Source organism: Schistocerca cancellata, chromosome 5 (assembly GCF_023864275.1).
Source record: "Schistocerca cancellata isolate TAMUIC-IGC-003103 chromosome 5, iqSchCanc2.1, whole genome shotgun sequence".
Lineage (NCBI taxonomy): Eukaryota > Metazoa > Arthropoda > Insecta > Orthoptera > Acrididae > Schistocerca > Schistocerca cancellata.
Window position 1 is genome coordinate 50,505,944 of NC_064630.1, and position 23,095 is coordinate 50,529,038.

General features: G+C 44.4%; 1 long non-coding RNA gene and 2 other non-coding genes across 3 annotated transcripts in view; 2 read left to right on the plus strand and 1 right to left on the minus strand.

The window, feature by feature from the left end:
• LOC126188869 (uncharacterized) overlaps positions 1–23,095 on the plus strand; it is a 599,182-nt gene that overhangs the window by 392,019 nt on the left and 184,068 nt on the right. The window lies entirely within an intron of this gene.
• Positions 12,542–12,616, minus strand: Trnas-cga (transfer RNA serine (anticodon CGA)). The gene has a single exon. It is a non-coding gene; the product is annotated as a tRNA-Ser (tRNA).
• On the plus strand, positions 12,836–12,911 carry Trnas-cga (transfer RNA serine (anticodon CGA)). Its single transcript has one exon. It is a non-coding gene; the product is annotated as a tRNA-Ser (tRNA).

Genomic DNA, 23,095 nt, shown 5'->3' on the forward strand with positions numbered 1-23,095 from the left:
GTACTCATTTAGTTTCGGCGTCTGATCCATTGCAACAGTGATTCGTTCACTACAAAAAATGGACGATCAGGTGCCAAAGATGAAGTAATGCTCGGACTGCTATCTCATGGTGGCCGATGGAACGGACGCAGTGCAGCCCCTGTTTACAGACACATTTATTTTCGTGTGCACAATATTTCGATCGCACTGTGGTTGGGTGCAACATGCAAGTTTTGTGTGTTTATTGGCATCTGATTATTATCATTAACGAATTTGTGGTCACCATTGGCCTAGCGTAGGGTTCTGTCAGCGCGGTACAGCTGTGCAAACGATACATTTGGGAGTCGTTCACTAGTATACGAGATTCAGTTGAGGCAGCAACTGTGCGACAGCGATGTTATTAAACGCGTGGCGACTTATTTGGGACGCCACGCAGATGGTGGCGTCTGCAGCCTTCGCCCCCCGACTGTTGCATAAACACGCCGAATTATTCGACACGGCGCACATCGGCGAGCAGCGGAACTGCTGAATTTAATCACTCGCATTAATTAAGCCATAAACAACAAACAAGTGTCGTTCAGTGCTCGCTGCTGCAGTATTTCGGCATACACGGCGAACAAATAACGTTATTAGCATTGTAAAACGTGCGGCAAGGTCAACGCGTCAGTTATATGGTGCCAACACGACGAATTTTTTTGTTTCACTCTTTCTGGTGTGTTTAATATTTCAATAAGCGTATATTTGCCTGCATATTATTTCATCGCCATAAGAATTAACGTTCACTGGAAGGTAAATATGTCGTCACGAAACACTAAATTGAAAACTTGTGTATGCAACTGGCAGGTACACACAATAATTTGTTCCTCTCTTTACTGCTCGAACATAATATTGCTTGTTACAGTTTGGGAATTAACTAATGGTAGAAGCTTTCGAAATGTGGTGCTACAGTAGAATGCTGAAGATTAGATAGGAAGATCACATAACTAATCAGGAGGTATTAAATAGAATTAGGGAGAAAAGAAATTTGTGGCACAACTTCACTAGAAGAAGGGATCGGTTGGTAAGACATATTCTGAGGCATTAAGGGATCATCAATTTAGTATTGGAGGGCAGCGTGGAGGGTAAAAATCGTAGAGGGAGACCAAGAGATGAATACACTAAAGAGATTCAGAAGGATGTAGGTTGCAGTAGGTACTGGGAGATGAAGAAGCTTGCACGGGATAGAGTGGCATGGAGAGCTGCATCAAACCAGCCTCAGGACTGAAGACAACAACAATAACAACAACAACAACAACATCCTTTTCTCTGTAAACAATTGCTAGGGGTCTAACTACAGATATTGTGATCATAAGTACCTTAACATGTACACACTTCAGTGTGTTAGTTGTTTTTCCTGCAAACATTTCCTACCTAACGGTCGTAACTGCACCAAGTGGACCGCGCCTGTCAGTATAGCTTAACCGTTTTGCATCCGCGCGTCAACACGTGAGCTGCTGTTCAGGGGAAAATAAAGCATTAATTGTTTGCTCTTGCCACGTGTACATTACCTAGCTAAAAACATACTACTCCTAATAGCTATAATTATTAGTCGGCAAATGAAGTAAGTACTGATGATGATGCTCAGTACACTGTCCTTTATCACCAATTAAAATATCTCCACTTACACCCTTAACAAAAATGACTCAAATGGCTCTGAGTACTATGGGACTTAACATCTGAGATCATCAGTCCCCTAGAACCTAGAACTACTTAAACCTAACTAACCTAAGAACATCACACACATCCATGCCCGAGGCGGGATTCGAACCTGCGACCTTAGCACTAACGCGGTTCCGGACTGAAGCGCTTGGAACCGCTCGGCCACCGCACACCCTTAACACTATATATATATATATATATATATATATATATATATATATATATATATATATATATATATATGGGTAGTATGTTTTTAGCTAGGTTAGTACCACCAAGTACAGGTGGCAAGAGCAGGCCATTAACGCTTATTTTCACCTGGGCAGCATGCTAGGTGTTGATGCGTGGATACAAAACGGTTAATCTATACTGACAGGAGTGGTCCACTTGGCGCAGTTGCTCTTAAAAATGGCTCTGAGCACAATGCGACTTAACTTCTGAGGTCATCAGTCACCTAGAACTTAGAACTAATTAAACCTAACTAACCTAAGGACATCACACACATCCATGCCCGAGGCAGGATTCGAACCTGCTACCGTAGCGGTCGCTCGGTTCCAGACTGTAGCGTCCAGAACCACACGGCCACGCCGGCCGGCGGTGCAGTTGCCCCTTGAGCCTTGAACAGAAGTATTTTCAATTATGCACATAACTTTCTTGGGCCTGTGAATCTGTCTTCATATTCTCTGGTGTCTGCAACATCTGCATGCGTACATTTATGCGATGTTTTGTACGTGGTATTAACAGAACAGTGTCTTACATAATATACTTAGAGGTGACGATAAAAGGGCTTATTATTGGTAAATGAAATATTCCTTGCCAGTTTGGTACTGCAACATAACATTGGATGTAACTGCAAATCTATAGTACATCAGATACAATACAAGTGGTTACAAATCCCTAACGGGAGGAACGGCGAAAGAGAGAGGTTCACATGTGGAGATGGATTACAATGGTTACGGATAGGAGATGCACGAAAGAAATCAGGACATGTACATTCCTGTTAATCTGGGACACTAGCATTCTTGCATTTAATTAAAAAGTAGTACTTGAATTTAGGAAAATTGTAGCAAACTGACCTCAGAATTACATTTACCCTCTCAGCATCTTTACTTATTAAGTTTGTGTAAATTAATTTCTCTAATTTTTTAAGTAGCGTGGAGAATGTTGAGGGCTTCGTTTATTTCCTGCCTTTTTTAGATTCTTGTCCCGCTAGTGTGTGGCTGCGGATGATTTGTTGATGTTATTCACTTTACGTGCATCATTGAGTTCTTCAAAGGAACTTTCAAAACTTTCACCATCTGTCCGATGTAACGTACCGAATACTTTCCAATATATCTTTATATTCTCTTGGTTTGCGTATCATCTGTTGTCCCGCTTCATTATCTGGGCGCGTGTCCACTTTAATGGTACGGAGTCATCATCGTGGGCTCATATGTAACGTCTGCGTCTGCAGACGACCTTTTTGCTTTTGCAGCTGTTAACAAACCGTGTAAATTAAAGTGCTATTGTCGGGTGAGTGTGCCTATCACTTGCTAGGAAGCAGTTAATAATAAGAGCCCAGCAGCTCCGCTAATGCCCTCAACAGCAAGATAAACACGCCTCCATTCAGCCCGTAATCTCCTAATGGCGAGGTGCCCTCTTCCGCTTCGGTGGACGCCGTTAAACCGCGGCGCAGCCTGCTCCTTCACTCGGTAGCCATTACACGAGGAGACGATAATGCCTGCCGAGACTGAAACGCCAGAAGTGGCGAATCAGCAAGCTAACAGTGGGCAATTCGCTAATTAAATCGTTCTTGTAACAGCACTCCTGAGAAGAGTAGTAAGTTTATTACTGGCGAGTGAGGGATTAAACACTTAGGATTCTTGAGGTGCTCAAATAAAAATTAAAGCTTCTTGCCGATACAACACTAATGACAATATGGCATCACCTCGTGTCTCTTCATACAAACAACATTAGCAGTAATTCTGTTCTCGTCGTTTAGTGTACTCTGTCAAAAATATTCAAATTAAAAATCGGTTTTCCAATATATTAGATAGCAAAATGTAAACGTTATAAGCAGTTGCTTTTCGCGATAAGTTAACTACTACTTTGTCAGTCCTTTGTTATATTGAAGCGACTCTCACACCATCAATAATATTGTGAATATAGTCAGCTGACAGTGCTATTTCGCGACGTTAAATGTCGGATATCCAAAAGGAATTGAATGCCACAATTATATTAGCTGTAACTGAAAAAAAACAACGAAAAGAGGAAAGATGGCTGAGAAAATTACTGACTACACCAGGACTACGGACCCGAACGATTTCGTAAACTATTTCCCTATTACACCTGCATCGTACGATAAATTGTTAATATAGGTAAGACATGAAATAGAGAAGAGGCTGTCGCAATCGACGAGAGTAATTTTGAAATTTCTGACGAGGTATAGGTCATTAGAATACTTGAGTTTAGTGTTGTAATATCAACAGCTGCAGTTAACAAAAGTGTCATGGAAACCTGTGAAGCAGTTATATCTGTCATGCAAGAATATATTTGGGCAATTAACATGGAACATTTTTCAACGTGTTTTAATAATTTAGTGAGACTGACATGCATTTCGCAGACCTCTTACCAGCCATTGCATATATATGATGTACTTTTCGATTTAGAAGCAGTTTTTCAGATTAATTAAAAGGCAGCGCACCGCGCGGGATTAGCCGAGCGGTCCAGGGCGCTTCAGTCATGGACTGTGCGGCTGGTCCCGGCGGAGGTTCGAGTCCTCCCTCGGGCTTGGGTGTGTGTGTTTGTCCGTAGGATAATTTAGGTTAAGTAGTGTGTAAGCTTAGGGACTGATTACCTTAGCAGTTAAGTCCCATAAGATTTCACAAACATTTCAACATTAAAAGGCAGTGCCTAACCAATCGCAGTGCACTTGTTGACGTGTCAACACGAGCTTGGACAAAAGGAGCAGGGCATTATTGGTGAAGCTTGAAACCTTCCCGTTTCGTCTATATCTCTTTTGTTACATAACCTTCCCTTCTACAATAACCTATGAAACCTTCCCGTAGGATTTCTATCTCTTGCTTAATAATGCAAATGAATCTTCCCTTTGAAATTGAATCTCTTTCTTAATAATAAGTGCAATCTTCGCATACAAATTTAAATGCTGCTTATTGAAAGTGATTTGGTGATTATTTCGACGAAATATAGAATTTGTCGTCGTCGTGGCCCTCAGTCGTTACCTGTAATAACTCAAAACTGTTCCTTACCTTGTTTTACTGTTACTGGATCGTCATCTGACTGCTACATCGAACTGCGACATGAATATACTTACTCTGTTTTACTATACTCTGTTAGCTGCTGGTGGGCTGTCGTAATAAGTGGCTGTATTTATTACCACAGCTGACACTATTCTTTAATAGCAAAGCTGACATTATTCTTTAATTAATTTGACTGACGTTACGTAATTCATAGTTAAACTTTCTCTTGACAACAATAAAATTTTGCAAAGTTTTGCGTTGATAGTTTTTGGGATGCATTGTAATGAAATGATTTTACAAACGTTCAAATGGAACTTACTTTTTACAATAATCTTACAACTAGCATTGCGCAAACGTACCTTCAGTAGTCTTGAGCTTCTCAAAAAATTAACTCAATAATATTAGTTCCTCTTATGATAATAGATAGCTGGTGTCTCTGTACATCCGTTTATAATCCCATGTAAATCATAGCTGGTGGCTGGCAGGCACACCGCTCTTCTCAACCTCCCGCTTCAGCCCTGCTACCGACTCGCTTCACATCTCGCTTACTACTGACTTCCTATGAACGCTAAAGTGCGGTCTCCCCGCCAACAATGCTTTCTGGTGCAGACAATCCCTGCTACCATTACAAAATGTATCAATGCGCGGTCTTTCCCGCTCTTTACTTAAAATGTATCCATATGCGGTCTCTCCCGCCCTTTTCAAAATTATATCAAACTGCAAAAAGGTGGGAATTTAAGGAGATGGTACCTGGATAAACTGAAAGAACCAGAGGTTGTAGAGAGTTTCAGGGAGAGCATAAGGGAACAATTGACAGGAATGGGGGAAAGAAATACAGTAGAAGAAGAATGGGTAGCTTTGAGGGATGAAGTAGTGAAGGCAGCAGAGGATCAAGTAGGTAAAAAGACGAGGGCTAGTAGAAATCCTTGGGTAACAGAAGAAATATTGAATTTAATTGATGAAAGGAGAAAATATAAAAATGCAGTAAATGAAGCAGGCAAAAAGGAATACAAACGTCTCAAAAATGAGATCGACAGGAAGTGCAGAATGGCTAAGCAGGGATGGCTAGAGGACAAATGTAAGGATGTAGAGGCTTATCTCACTAGGGGTAAGATAGATACTGCCTACAGGAAAATTAAAGAGACCTTTGGAGATAAGAGAACCACTTGTATGAACATCAAGAGCTCAGATGGAAACCCAGTTCTAAGCAAAGAAGGGAAAGCAGAAAGGTGGAAGGAGTATATAGAGGGTCTATACAAGGGCGATGTACTTGAGGACAATATTATGGAAATGGAAGAGGATGTAGATGAAGATGAAATGGGAGATACGATACTGCGTGAAGAGTTTGACAGAGTACTGAAAGACCTGAGTCGAAACAAGGCCCCCGTAGTAGACAACATTCCAGGAGAACTGCTGACGGCCTTGGGAGAGCCGGTCTCGACAAAACTCTACCATTTGGTGAGCAAGATGTATGAAACAGGCGAAATACCCTCAGACTTCAAGAAGAACATAATCATTCCAATCCCAAAGAAAGCAGGTGTTGACAGATGTGAAAATTACCGAACAATCAGTTTAATAAGCCACAGCTGCAAAATACTAACACGAATTCTTTACAGATGAATGGAAAAACTAGTAGAAGGCGACCTCGGGGAAGATCAGTTTGGATTCCGTAGAAATACTGGAACACGTGAGGCAATACTGACCTTACGACTTATGTTAGAAGAAAGATTAAGGAAAGGCAAACCTACGTTTCTAGCATTTGTAGACTTAGAGAAAGCTTTTGACAATGTTGACTGGAATACTCTCTTTCAATTTCTAAAGGTGGCAGGGGTAAAATACAGGGAGCGAAAGGCTATTTACAATTTGTACAGAAACCAGATGGCAGTTATAAGAGTCGAGGGGCATGAAAGGGAAGCAGTGGTTGGGAAGGGAGTGAGATAGGGTTGTAGCCTCTCCCCGATGTTATTCGATCTGTATATTGAGCAAGCAGTAAAGGAAACAAAACAAAAATTCGGAGTAGGTATTAAAATCCATGGAGAAGAAATAAAAACTTTGAGGTTCGCCGATGACATTGTAATTCTGCCAGAGACAGCAAAGGACTTGGAAGAGCAGTTGAATGGAATGGACAGTGTCTTGAAAGGAGGATATAAGATGAACATCAACAAAAGCAAATCGAGGATAATGGAATGTAGTCGAATTAAGTCTGGTGATGCTGAGGGAATTAGATTAGGAAATGAGACACTTAAAGTAGTAAAGGAGTTTTGCTATTTGGGGAGCAAAATAACTGATGATGGTCGAAGTAGAGAGGATATAAAATGTAGACTGGCAATGGCAAGGAAAGCGTTTCTGAAGAAGAGAAATTTGTTAACCTCGAGTATAGATTTAAGTGTCAGGAAGTCGTTTCTGAAAGTATTTGTATGGAGTGTAGCCATGTATGGAAGTGAAACGTGGACGATAAATAGTTTAGACAAGAAGAGAATAGAAGCTTTCGAAATGTGGTGCTGCAGAAGAATGCTGAAGATTAGATGGGTAGATCACATAACTAATGAGGAAGTACTGAATAGAATTAGGGAGAAGAGGAGTTTGTGGCACAACTTGACAAGAAGAAGGGACCGGTTGGTAGGACATGTTCTGAGGCATCAAGGGATCACCAATTTAGTATTGGAGGGCAGCGTGGAGGGTAAAAATCGTAGAGGGAGACCAAGAGATGAATACACTAAGCAGATTCAGAAGGATGTAGGCTGCAGTAGGTACTGGGAGATGAAGAGGCTTGCACAGGATAGAGTAGCATGGAGAGCTGCATCAAACCAGTCTCAGGACTGAAGACCACAACAACAACAACAACAACAAATAAATGGAAAGCTGGACGAGGGTAATGTGTAGAGCGGATGAGAAGTGCTTGATGTTTTGAAAACATATATTAGATAAGGAGAAAATACATATTACATCAAATATATCTTGCCTTTTCGATCCGACGTAAGAAGCAGAAACATTCGATGTCTGTAGTGTTATTCAAAGAACCCCAGATTTGTTTCATATCCATGCATTACGAATGCAGTGAGACTGTCTGATCGGTATTTCTAGGACCGAAATTATTCTGCTGGCTATCCGCAAATCGTCGTTTTCTTCCATCACGTTCTCGTATCGCTCAGATGACTGCAGCCTCAATCTAAAGTCGAATTTTCTCATGCTCGATTGTTCCCCCTTTCCGATTTTACAAAGGCCGTTCAAAAAGTTTTGCACAGTCGTGTCTAATTTTTTTATGTTTGGCAGGAGGAAAATGAAATTTTTTGTGAACATACTTGGAACATTTAGCTATACATTGAGCCTACTCAATGTAACCTCCATCAGCTGTGACGCATCTGGCCCAACGTTCTTTCCATGATGTAAATGCACTTTGGTAAAATTCTGGGCTTGACTTTTACACCATCGCTTGACACAGGAAATAAGGTCTTTCTCACTATCAAATGTTTTAACGCGCAGGTGGGCCTTCAGACGACCAAGGAGGTAAAAATCAGACTGGGCCGTCCGCAGCTCGTGGTCGTGCGGTAGCGTTCTCGCTTCCCACGCCCGGGTTCGATTCCCGGCGGGGTCAGGGATTTTCTCTGCCTCGTGATGACTGGATGTTGTGTGATGTCCTTAGGTTAGTTAGGTTTAAGTAGTTCAAAGTTCTAGGGGACTGATGACCATAGATGTTAAGTCCCATAGTGCTCAGAGCCATTTGAACCAATCAGACTGAGCCAACTCCGGACTGCAGGGAAGATGAGGAACCATTTTCCAACTCATTTTCCTGATTTTTCTCCTGCGTCATAAGGGATATAGGGGGTGTGGCATTGTCATGGTGTAGTCTGATGAGCTGACCCTGAAGCTGTGGTCTGTGGGTCTTAATGGCATGTCGCAGCTTGTCTAATGACAAACAGTGACGGCCCCGGTTAATTGTGGAGCCAGGTTCCAAACAGTCAATGAAAATGACACCACACTGACCTCGGAAGAAGAAGGCCATCACCTTTCGGCCTGCTGTTCGTGAAAGTCTTGGTTTCTTCTTCCGAGGGGAACCCGGATGACGCCACTCCATGGATTGGATTTTGCTCTCACGTTCGGACAAAAACAACCATGTTTCATCCTGGCTAATGACGCCGTCAAAACACGTGTTTCCACTATTCATTAACGGTCTTCATGAGACCGTGGCACACATTTTTCCTCATCGTTTTCGTTTCTCTTGTCAATAATCTAGGCACTCAACGTGCACAGATTTTTCTGTACCCTAGTGACTGTACCAGTGATACCACACTACCCAGTGACAAACGAGTCATTTTAGCAAGCTGGTGTGTCGTCACACATCTGTCATTGTGGATGATTTGATAAATGGTCTCCTTATTCACATTACCCACTGCCGTCGATGGTCTACCGCATCTTGGATTGTCCAGTAGAGAGAAAGCATCTTCTTTAAACCTCTGCAACCACCGCTGGATACTGCTGCGATCCACTGTGTCCTGTCCGCAGCTCGTGGTCGTGCGGTAGCGTTCTCGCTTCCCACGCCCGGGTTCCCGGGTTCGATTCCCGGCGGGGTCAGGGATTTTCTCTGCCTCGTGATGACTGGGTGTTGTGTGATGTCCTTAGGTTAGTTAGGTTTAAGTAGTTCTAGGGGACTGATGACCGTAGATGTTAAGTCCCATAGTGCTCAGAGCCATTTGAACCATTTTTGAACCACTGTGTCCTCCCCATAAACAGGGAACAGGGAGCAACTTCCTGTGAATCGATGTTTGGTCCGATGAACCCTCTGCCAGGCACTTAAATGTGATTTGCAGAGCGTCGATGTAGATGTCGCAGAGTCATCGCCGGTCCTGAAGAGGAACTCTATTACCGACCGTTGTCGCAACCTGACATCAACTTCACGGTCCATTATGGTTCAAATGGTTCAAATGGCTCTGAGCACTATGGGACTTAACAGCTATGGTCATCAGTCCCCTAGAACTTAGAACTACTTAAACCTAACTAACCTAAGGACATCACACACATCCATGCCCGAGGCAGGATTCGAACCTGCGACCGGAGCGGTCACGCGGTTCCAGACTGAAGCGCCTAGACCGCACGGCCACACCGGCCGGCGGTCCATTATGGCTCACCTGTAAATAAAAGAAAATACCTTTATATACCAACTTACAGCTAAATGGTCCAAGTATGTTCACAAAAAATTTCATTCTCCTCCTGCAAAAAATAAAAAAAATCAGAGACGACTGTGCTAAACTTTTTGAACGCCCCTTTGTAATATTTAGGTGAAGAAATAACCTCAATTGGCAAGCGACGCTCGTAATTGACGTGGAAAAAACAAAAACTTGCAAGTAATAGAATGTTTGCGCCAAACTGTAGCCTCTTTCCTACGACCAGGAAAGAAATCAGAAATAGACCTTCCGCTCTCCATTCGAGCCCGCTCAATTTCCTGGCAGCCTATCATACTGATGGTAGCTTCCACGGCGGCTACCCCTTGCCCTTTCTTCCCGCTTGCCGTCGCAGCGCAGCCCCTGAAGGATTAATGGTGGTCGCAGGCCGACAGCTGCAGCGGAGAAGCGGAGATTTATCGGCTCTGCAGAATTAATTCTGGTGAAGCCGACTGGACTGGTTATGGTCAGCGTAGAGGCTCGTCGACTTTTAGCTCCTAGTATTTCTCGACAACAGTCCATACCTCTTGGCACGCGTAAACAGAATTTAGAAGTGCTACGATCGTATCCCGTTATTGCCAGTGTTCACACATTCCACAATTAGCGGATTGTGACGTGGGGCAATTCTTTAAGCTCACCGCTGGTCTTTTTCTCAGCATCGGGGTGCCCAAAAGAAACTGAACATGTTTTAAGCACAAACCTTCAATACCCTTCTACTTGCACTAATACACTTGTTTAATCTTTTAATCCATTTTTCAAAAAATTATTTAAATTGATCTCTTGTGATGCTTGACAGCACCTCCGTTGGTTTTTTCTTCACCACAGCAACATCGGTAAGATGCTTTTCTTTCGTGTCTCATTTCATTCTAGGAAACAAATCGCGTGGTACAAGGTCTGGTGAATGTGGGGTGTGGCTAACATGGTTGTAACATATTTGGTCAGGAAATGTTGTACAGGCAGCGCTGCCGCACGGGATAATCGTGCGGTCTCAGGCGTCTTGTCACGGTTCGCGTGGCTCCCCTCGTCGGAGGTTCGAGTCCTCTCTCACGCATATGTGTTTGTGTGTGTGTGTGTGTGTTGTCCTTAGCGTGACTTAGTTCAAGTTAGATTACCACAAATTTCCGAAACAGGCAGCGCTGTGTGAGCAGGGGACTCCTCTCACGTAGGAAAAACAAATCAGCATTGTTTTAATGCTTGAGTTCACCTGACGAGCTTTCTTGAGACGAGGCGAACTTGAAGTCTTCCACTGCATTGATTGTTACTTTGATTCAGGATCCTAGGCACAGCACCAAGTTTCGTCATTTGTGATAATTGTTCGAAAAGTTGTGTCATTTCGGGACTTTTAAAGTATAAACAGCATGCTTCCACGCGATCGTGTTTTCGTTCACCAGTCATCATTGTGGCACCAATTTGGCAGCCACCCGTTCCATTCTCAAATATTTGGTCACAATTTGCTGCACTGAACTCCAAGTCACTCCCGACAGCTCCACAATTTCCTCAATGGTCCGTTGTCGATCTTCGTTGATGATTGCACGAATATTTTCAACATTTTCATGTGTTCGGACCGTGGAAGGACGACCAAAACGAGGTCTCACATCAGTTAACAATTCGCTATTTTTTAAACTGGAAAACAGCTCACACTTGCGTTTCACACATAGTATCGCCCTTGTATGCCGTTTTTAACACTTCAAGAGTTTCTATATTCCGAGCAAAAAGCAGAATTTCGCAGCCGCACGCTTTTCACAAAAATCAGACATTGCATAAACGACAGTCAGACAAAACAGTTGTCTCTTTAAACTCTGCCGAAAGTACTCTTGACCTTCTTTAGCGACGGCATTTGGCTTACTGACTGCGGAATGTTCGCTCTATGCGCTCCTAGCGGCGAAACACGGTACTACAGAAACTGTGCCCACCAAAAAATTAGTTCGGTTTCTTTTTGCTGAAACCTCGTTTGAGCGCTTACAGTGTATTTGATATTGTTAGATACTTTTTCGAGTCAGGAGCAAGGTAAAACATAAGTGGCGCTATGCTGAATGCAGCTTGTCACCTCGTAGTTCGCCTTCGATCTCCGGCGAATTCATTGTCGTCGGCGACCGCACGGAGAGGACAAGCGAGATGAGGTGCGGCAGTGGTTAAGACACTGGACTCGTGCTCATTATAGAGCAGTAGGGTTCAGATCGTCATATGGCAATTCTGATTTTCGTTTCTCTTGGTTTCCCTAAATCATGTCAGGCACCGCCATGGCCGATATTCTTCCCCTTCCTTGACCGTACCAAGGCTGTATCTCGTCACTGGTGGGTCTACCTTCTGAGGAAAATAATTTGAGAGATGGAAATGAGACTCTAGATCTTCCTTTATTGTCTGGAAGAACAAAGTGGCAAGATGCGGCTCTCAAATGGTTAAATCTGCTGACATTTGTTGCTTTGACAACGAACGGATTGAAACTTCCTGGCAGATTAAAACTGTGTGCCCGACCGAGACTCGAACTCGGGACCTTTGCCTTTCGGGGGCAAGTGCTCTACCAACTGAGCTACCGAAGCACGACTCACGCCCGGTACTCACAGCTTTATTTCTGCCAGTACCTCGTCACCTACCTTCCAAACTTTACAACCCCCAGGCTGTGGCTAAGCCATGTCTCCGCAATATCCTTTCTTTCAGGAGTGCTAGTTCTGCAAGTTTCGCAGGAGAGCTTCTGTAAAGTTTGGAAGGTAGGAGACGAGATACTGGCAGAAGTAAACCTGTGAGTACCGGGCGTGAGTCGTGCTTCGGTGGCTCAGTTGGTAGAGCACTTGCCCGCGAAAGGCAAAGGTCCCGAGTTCGAGTCTCGGTCGGCACACAGTTTTAATCTGCCAGGAAGTTTCATATCAGCGCACACTCCGCTGCAGAGTGAAAATCTCATTCTGGAAACGAACGGATTGTTAAGATCTGCCGCCGGGGACCGAGCTTCTTGGAAATTGCGGATTTGGACGGGTGCTACCGTCCTGAGCATCAATGAAAAGTGGTTGTAGTATGGCGAGATCACCATTGGGTTACAAGATCAACGCTCATACAGCGTTTGAGGTGTGTCTATAGGACAGGATAGATGGCGACCTGTGTCAGATCTGACCACAGTGAACAATACTGTTGCAGGAGCAAGTGTTTCGGAGCACACGGTTTCGCGCACGTTGTTTTATACGTATGTTGACTCAACGACATGATTAGTTACAATTGCAGTAATCACGGGATCATCTGGATTGGATGGCGGACCGATTAAGACGTGTCGCCGGGTCAGAAGAATCACGTTTCTCGTTTTCCAGGTCAGTGGTTATGTGCGGATACGACATTATCCAGGCGAACTGCTGCGCGAAGCATGCATCTCGCCACGGACGCTTACCGGTGGGGGAAGTGTTATCCTACGTGGGATATTCACCTGGGACTCGATGGGACCTGCGGCGGTAATCGAAGGCAAAACGACGGTTGTGGAATACGTGAACCTTATTTCGTACCACCTGAATTCCCTTTCGCGTTGTGTCTTCCCCGAAGGCTATGGCATCTTCCAGTGTGACAAGACCAGAATCTTACTATAGTGCAGGGCTTAACAATTGGCCGGTTTTGAGCGCGAGTACTCGCGTCTGCTCAGACACGTGCTCGCGAGGAGGTGCAAGGTCGCGGAGTAGGGAGGGAAGGGAGGGAGGGGAAATGCGCGCGCACGTTTGAATGTGATCTCGCGTTCTTAGCAGATTTAACTTGCCATCTGAATGCTTTGAACATTTTACTACAAGGTAAAGATCTGCTAATTACTCATTTCATAGATCGAATACGAGCTTTTAAAATGAAATTGACACTTTGGGTGGGTCAGCTGGAAACAGGAAACCTAGCTCATTTTCATAAATTATCATCCATGCAAGATGTTCACAAAGACTGTGAACGTTATTCACATAGTTTAGTTGATCAGCGCTTTCAAGATCTGACAGCTTTAGACAGTGATTTTGATCTGTTCTCTCCATATTCAGCGAATATTTAAGAGATTCGTCCTGAGCTGCAGCAAGAAATTATTGATCTGCAATGTGACAGAGAATACAGAGACAAATTTCAGAGGAAGAAAAACATTTTCGATTTCTACAGACACTTCCCTCAGGATAGGTTTCCTCGTTTGCACAAACTGGCGGCTACAATAATATCAATGTTTGGTTCCACGTATGTTTGTGAACAACTGTTCTCTGCAATGAAATGTAGCAAGACGCGCCTGAGAAACGCATTGTCTGATCGAAATTTAAACTGCACGCTGTGCCTACAATGCACAAGAACAATTACTCCGAACATAGACGCAATTGTAAAGGGGAAAAAGTACAAGATAACCGAGAATCCCACACTTCAGTGAAACCTTTTATTGTGTAACAGTTCACAAATTAATGCGAATGTAGAGGCATACACTAAGCTAATAAAATTATGTGGCATGTGTACATGCTCCTTTATTTGTTTCATTTGTCGCAGTAATAATTCGTGAGTGATATCCCTGCAGGTGGTCGCGGATTTACATTGACTGACGGCAGCTGTTGTGTGCCCCACGTGACTTTCCCCACTCTCCGCTCTGGTCCGGTAGTGGGGGTAGCGTGCTCGCGCTGCTCCGTGCTCGCGCCTTGATGCTCACAGCTTGCTCCGCGAGCACGTATGTTGTGAAGCCCTGCTATAGTGGTTTGAGGAGCACGATAGCGAACTCGCATTGATATCTTCGCCACCAAATTCACCTAATTTGAACCCGACGAAACATATTTGGGACGCTATCGGGCGCCAGATCCGCACTCACAAAGCAATTGCAGAATTTTGGGAAATTCGTGCATCACATCTGGCGCCACGTACCGCAAATCCATGCCACGTAGAGTCGATGCAGTACTGCTTCTCAAAGGTGCATCAACACACCTCTAAACAGATTGCGGCGGCGCGGGGTGTTGCGAAGTTCCAGTCACCTTGTGGTGAATCTCTTCTCACACGCACGCTTCCTTGAAGTTATTGAAATGCAGTTGCCAGCCGGAAAAAGCTATAGAAACGACAGCTGTACACCTCTTAATCACAATTCGCTCTAAGAATTGTTTTGTTGTTGGAAGGAATAGTAAAATGAAAGTATTTATGTGCTTAAATTTTTCGTTCTATTTCTGTTAGCAGTTTCTACCAAGCCTTACCCTAAGCTGTACACAGTCTGGAAAGTCCACACGCACACGTCACTCAAAACTGTAGCCAGTTTATGATAACTATTAAATATCTTTCACCGAAAGTTTGCAAACGGAATGTTTCTTTTAGAATTGCTCGCTCAAATGTTGCTGTAATAATTCTCACGTAACAAAATGTTGTCGTTCGCGAGTAAGCAACAGGAAACGCGGAACTTAGTTATTTAAAACGTCACCAAAAGTTCAATTTCACACCGTGCATTAAATCGAACTCTCTTCCACACTTTACATACAGCACATCTCAAATATTTTGGTTCCTAAATATCACAATAATTTTTGTTGGAGAACATATCAATGTAACTTATCTCTGTGACATCCAAGTCCCGACTCTGCTCATCTCTCTACACAAAACAAGTTAGTAGTTCCTAAAATACGCACGAATGTGCTAAGTTCTGATTGGCAGAGAAACATCGTAGCCAATCGGAAAGCAACATCAAACCCGTTCAAGCCCTCGCATATGTACATAACCAATCAAAATTCGTCTCTAAATGAGAACAGTAAATTAACATAAATTAATTTTGAAAACCCACAAATATAAAATAAATTCCCTCTTAACAAAACTACTTTACTGAAATCATAATCTCGTTTTCCCAGTACCATAAACTGACGAAACAGATTATAAGAAATTCCCCAGTACGAATGACTGAAACACACGTCACTCTCGAACATTCCTTACGGTATCAGTTACTTCAATATATAGTATAAAAACTGTACATGAAACGTTATTACACATTCACACCTCGATTCACTGCCATAACTAAGCACAGTTAAGAAAATTAAACAAAGAAAACAGAAAATAAAAAATGACAGTATTTTGACTGCAGCTCAAACAGTGGCCGTGCGCTAGTGTCCTCTACAAGACCGCATGAAAACTACATACACTGGGTATCTCAAGCCACCTCCCCTGTGCTTGACCCATACTTCACGGCTGTTCACTGTTGTTGCGATTAGACACACTGTAAGGGGCTACGCCTCTAGACAGTCACAATACTTGTTCCAGAGAAGCAAGCACGTGGTTACATACACATTTTCTGATTCCTGTTCTGTTGTAATACGAGGGCTATTTTTTCAGCCTCCGATCGGCCGCGAAATAGAAACCAGAGCGAAAGTCCGCTGAAACTTTGCGCAAATACAGGGTGTTTCAAAAATGACCGGTATATTTGAAACGGCAATACAAACTAAACGAGCAGCGATAGAAATACACCGTTTGTTGCAATATGCTTGGGACAACAGTACATTTTCAGGCAGACAAACTTTCGAAATTACAGTAGTTACAATTTTCAACAACAGATGGCGCTGCGGTCTGGGAAACTCTATAGTACGATATTTTCCACATATCCACCATGCGTAATATGGCGTAGTCTCTGAATGAAATTACCCGAAACCTTTGACAACGTGTCTGGCGGAATGGCTTCACATGCAGATGAGATGTACTGCTTCAGCTGTTCAATTGTTTCTGGATTCTGGCGGTACACCTGGTCTTTCAAGTGTCCCCACAGAAAGAAGTCACAGGGGTTCATGTCTGGCGAATAGGGAGGCCAATCCACGCCGCCTCCTGTTTCTGAGAGCCCAAAGCAATCACATGATCATCGAAATATTCATTCAGGAAATTAAAGACGTCGGCCGTGCGATGTGGCCGGGCACCATCTTGCATAAACCACGAGGTGTTCGCAGTGTCGTCTAAGGCAGTTTGTACCGCCACAAATTCACGAAGAATGTCCAGATAGCGAGATGCAGTAATCGTTTCGGATCTGAAAAATGGGCCAATGATTCCTTTGGAAGAAATGGCGGCCCAGAGCAGTACTTTTTGAGGATGCAGGGACGATGGGACTGCAACATGGGGCTTTTCGGTTCCCCATATGCGCCAGTTCTGTTTATTGACGAACCTGTCCAGGTAAAAATAAGCTTCGTCAGTAAACCAAATGCTGCCCACATGCATATCGCCGTCATCAGTCCTGTGCACTATATCGTTAGCGAATGTCTCTCGTGCAGCAATGGTAGAGGCGCTGAGGGGTTGCCGCGTTTGAATTTTGTACGGATAGAGGTGTAAACTCTGGCGCACGAGACGATACGTGGACGTCCGCGTCATTTGGACCGCAGCTACAACACGGCGAACGGAAACCCGAGGCCACTGTTGGATCACCTGCTGCACTAGCTGCGCGTTGCCCTCTGTGGTTGCCGTACGCGGTCGCCCTACCTTTCCGGCACGTTCATCCGTCACGTTCCCAGTCCGTTGAAATTTTTCAAACAGATCCTTTATTGTATCGCTTTTCGGTCCTTTGGTTACATTAAACCTCCGTTGAAAACTTCGTCTTGTTGCAACAACACTGTGTTCTAGGCGGTGGAATTCCAACACCAGAAAAATCCTCTGTTCTAAGGAATAAACCATGTTGTTCACAGCACACTTGCACGTTGTGAACAGCACACGCTTACCGCAGAAAGACGACGTACAGAATGGCGCACCCACAGACTGCGTTGTCTTCTATATCTTTCACATCACTTGCAGCGCCATCTGTTGTTGAAAATTGTAACTACTGTAATTTCGAAAGTTTGTCCGCCTGAAAATGTACTGTTGTCCCAAGCATATTGCAACAAACGGTGTATTTCTATCGCTGCTCGTTTAATTTTTATTGCCGTTTCAAATATACCGGTCATTTTTGAAACACCCTGTATGTTGCACAGTGTTGCTAGTATGCCCGTCTATCTCGCCACGCCGCACTTTTGATTTTCTGAGCGAACAGTGACCACGTAAAGATGCCTAGAAAATAGTGTCTTCCGTCAAGTGTGAAGACCTGCTGAGCGGTTTTTCCGTGTTTCGTGCAGCCCACAGAAGGTTACTGTCATGCGTGTCTCCATGACAGCTCTCGGCAGCACACTGCACGTGCAACAAAGACGCTCCTGTAGCGTTTTCGATGGGAAGTGTTTGATCACCCACCAGACTGTCATCTCTTCGCTCACTTGAACCACAGACTATGAGAACAGCATTTTCCCACAACGCGCTGCAGACCAGCATATACGAGGGCAGTTCAATAAGTAATGCAACACATTATTTTTCTCGGCCAATTTTGGTTGAAAAACCGGAAATTTCTTGTGGAATATTTTCAAACATTCTCGCTTCGTCTCGTATAGTTTCATTGACTTCCGACAGGTGGCAGCGCTGTACGGAGCTGTTAAAATGGCGTCTGTAACGGATGTGCGTTGCAAACAACGGGCAGTGATCGAGTTTCTTTTGGCGGAAAACCAGGGAATCTCAGATATTCATAGGCGCTTGCAGAATGTTTACGGTGATCTGGCAGTGGACAAAAGCACGGTGAGTCGTTGGGCAAAGCGTGTGTCATCATCGCCGCAAGGTCAAGCAAGACTGTCTGATCTCCCGCGTGCGGGCCGGCCGTGCACAGCTGTGACTCCTGCAATGGCGGAGCGTGCGAACACACTCGTTCGAGATGATCCACGGATCACCATCAAACAACTCAGTGCTCAACTTGACATCTCTGTTGGTAGTGCTGTCACAATTGTTCACCAGTTGGGATATTCAAAGGTTTGTTCCCGCTGGGTCCCTCGTTGTCTAACCGAACACCATAAAGAGCAAAGGAGAACCATCTGTGCGGAATTGCTTGCTCGTCATGTGGCTGAGGGTGACAATTTCTTGTCAAAGATTGTTACAGGCGATGAAACATGGGTTCATCACTTCGAACCTGAAACAAAACGGCAATCAATGGAGTGGCGCCACACCCACTCCCCTACCAAGAAAAAGTTTAAAGCCATACCCTCAGCCGGTAAAGTCACGGTTACAGTCTTCTGGGACGCTGAAGGGGTTATTCTGTTCGATGTCCTTCCCCATGGTCAAACGATCAACTCTGAAGTGTATTGTGCTACTCTTCAGAAATTGAAGAAACGACTTCAGCGTGTTCGTAGGCACAAAAATCTGAACGAACTTCTCCTTCTTCATGACAACGCAAGACCTCACACAAGTCTTCGCATCCGAGAGGAGCTCACAAAACTTCAGTGGACTGTTCTTCCTCATGCACCCTACAGCCCCGATCTCGCACCGTCGGATTTCCATATGTTTGGCCCAATGAAGGACGCAATCCGTGGGAGGCACTACGCGGATGATGAAGAAGTTATTGATGCAATACGACGTTGGCTCCGACATCGACCAGTGGAATGGTACCGTGCAGGCATACAGGCCCTCATTTCAAGGTGGCGTAAGGCCGTACCATTGAATGGAGATTACGTTGAAAAATAGTGTCGTGTAGCTAGAAGATTGGGGAATAACCTGGTGTATTTCAATGCTGAATAAAACAACCCCTGTTTCGGAAAAAAAATGTGTTGCATTACTTATTGAACTGCCCTCGTAGAATCTGGAGAAAGCACAAGCGGGTGCCTTCTACACTGAAGAGCCAAAGAAACTGGTACACCTGCCTAATATCGTGTAGGGCCCCCGAGAGCGCGCAGAAGTGATGCAACACGGCGTGGCGTGGACTCTACTAATGTCTCAAGTAGTGCTGGAGAGACTTGACACCTTGAATCCAGCAGGGCTGTCCATAAATCCGTAAGATTACGAGGGGGTGGAGCTCTCTTCTGAACAGTACGTTGCAACGCATCCCAGATATGCTCAATAACGTTCATCTCTGGGGGGTTTGGTGGCCAGCGGAAGTGTTTAAATCCAAAAGAGTATTTCAGTGTTCCTTGAGCCACTCTAGCAATTCTGGACGCGTGGATTGTCACACTGGCCTGCTGGAATTGCACAAGTCAGTCGGAATGGACATGAATGGATGCAGGTGATCAGACAGGATGCTTACGTACGTGTAACTTGCCAGAGTCGTATCTGGACGTATGAGGGGTCCCACATCACTCCAACTGCACACGCCCCACACTATCACAGAGCCTCCACCAACTTGAACAGTCCCTTGCTGGCAAGCAGGGCCCATTGACTCATGAGGTTGTCTCTATAGCCGTACACGTCCATCCGCTCGATACAGTTTGAAAAGAGACTCGTCCGACCAGGCAACACGTTTCCAGTCATCAGCAGTCCAGTGTCGGTGTTGACAGGCCCACGCCAGGCGTAAAGCTTTGTGTTGTGCAGCCATCAAGGGTACACTAGTGGGCGTTTGGCTCCGAAAACCCTTATCGATGATGTTTCGCTGAGTGGTTCACACTAGAGATGGAGGATCCGCTCTTGAACTAATTCATAGAGTTCAATCTTTCAAAGGAGTGAACAATCAGTGATTCAGAAAAAAAGAACCGTAGCTCCAAACGTTTCCCATGGCAGAGAGAGAGAGAGAGAGAGAGAGAGAGACGGAGCATATCAGCAGCGCCTCTGCTGGTCAGAGCATAGTGCACGCCACACAACACAGCCAGCGCCGGCCTCTGCCCTGCTTCTACCTTGGCTGCCTGCATTGTGCAGTGCCCCATTGGATTTTGTGTTTCACATATGCCGTGCCGTCTCTGTGCGTCGTCTGCCGTGTGCACTGTGCAGTGTCTGGCGCAGCTTAACTTCGCATCGCACTCTGTCGGCGATCGATTCAGTCGCACGTCCTGCCCTCTGGGCAGTTGATGCGAGCAACAGGACAGAGAGCCACCTAGCGGATAACATAGGAACTACTTGCAAAAACCTGCTCGCAAGGGAACGGACGATTTGTCTCGGAGCGGGTGAGTTCACCGCTCCCCCCCACCCTCGGAACTCGCCCGCTCAACGCTCACCCCACCATCTCGACTCTAGCCAGAGCGTCGAGCAAAGTGACTCAGGTGTCACTCTGGTCTCTGCGGTCTCAGCTCACGCAGTAATACAGCTCACGGCTCGACCTGCTCGACTCAGCGCTTCTGCATCGGAGTTCGTCCCCACTGGATATTGTTCTTCATAGTAATACTGCTATGTATATTACATTATTATGTTATGTATACATCAATTGTTTTTATTTTATTTTTATTTGTTTAAACTGATTAGATTAGGTTCCTGATGACTCCTCTTACTATAGGATTTTTATTATGGACACTCGAATTTACGCTTTAATTACGAGCGAACCGAAAAACGTATCGCAAAATGTGATACACCAATATTTTCCTTGTTTTATTCTGCGTAAGGCTATATGCAGCACTTCCGTTTTACAGTCAAATTTATATTTTTTTTTCTTATTCTGGTACGGATTTTGCGATTTTAGGCGTCTTTGAAAGGAAACGTTCACTTTAAAAATATATGGCTTGCGATGTATTTGTATGAGGTTAATGAAATTTTAATACATTATAGCCAAATATATTGTTAATGTAAATCTCAAGTTACAACATTTTCCGATCACCCAAAAAACCACGATAGTGCAAAATAAATCAATAATCAAAAACTTTGTCATATCGTGGAAATTTCAATAAACAATACAAAATTCTTACTCATTATCTGTGTTACTTCAAAATAGGATCAAATAAGATCAAAATACAGGTATAGTACTGGAATAAACCAAGTTTAAAGGGCAATGTGCCTTCCATTTATTTTCTATTGTAAATGAGTGGTGAGTCATGAAAAAGAGCTAATTCATTTCAGGGAGTGAACAGTTCTGATCCAATCTCTGAAGAGAACAGTTTTGCCCATCTCTAGTTTGCATGCTGCCACATGTTGCATGCTGAGCATTGAAATCTGCAGCAGGTTGCGAAAGGGTTGCACTTCTGACACGTTGAACGATTCTCTTCAGTCGTCGTTGACCCCGTTCTTGCACGATCTTTTTCCGGCCGCAGGGATGTTGGAGGTTTGATGTTTTATCAGATTCCTGATAATCATGGTACACTCGCGAAATGGTCCTACAGGAAATTCCCCCTTTCAGTGCTACCTCGGGGATGCAGTGTACCATCGCTCGTGCGCCGACTATAACACCATGTTCAGAGTTACTTAAATGTTGCTAACCTGCCATTGTAACAGCACTACTGATCTAACAACTACTCCAGACACTTGATGTCGTATATAGGTGTTGCTGACAGCAGCGCCGTACTCTACCTGTTTACATATCTCTGTACTTGAATACGCATGCCTATACCAGTTTCTTTGGCGCATCAGTGTATGACGAAGGTATTGGAACATTCCTAACACGCTGCGACAGATGTCTATGTCAGAGCGGAAGCTATGCAGACAAGTAGCTAAACGTTTGGAAATAAAACAGTTTTGATTTTCACAATGGTTTTCATTTCGCGACCGATCGGAGGTTGAGAAAAACGTAGCCGTCGTATATGATATTAATGATGCTGTTGTTGTTAACTATTTACACTTCTGTCCATTAAAATTGCTACACCACGAAGATGACGTGCTACAGACGTGAAATTTAACCACCAGGAAGAAGATGCTGTGATATGCAAATGATTAGCTAATCAGAGCATTCACACAAGGTTGGCGCCGATGGAGACAAATATAGCGTGCTGACATGAGGCAAGTTTCCAACCGATTTCTCATACACAAACAGCAGTTGACCGGCGTTGCCTGGTAAAACGTTGTTGTGATGCCTCGTGTAAGGAGGAGAAATACGTACCATAACGTTTCCGACTTTGATAAAGGACGGATTGTAGCCTATCACGATTGCGGTTTATCGTATCGCGACATTGCTCCTCGCGTTGGTCGAGATCCAATGACTGTTAGCAGAATATGGAAACGGTGGGTTGAGGAGGGTAATACGGAACGCCGTGCTGGGTCCCAACGGCCTCGTATCACTAGCAGTCGACATGACAGGCATCTTATCCGCATAGCTGCAACGGATCGTGCAGCCACGTCTTGATCCCTGAGTCAACAGATGGGGACGTTTGCAAGACGGCAACCATCTGCACAAACAGTTCGACGACT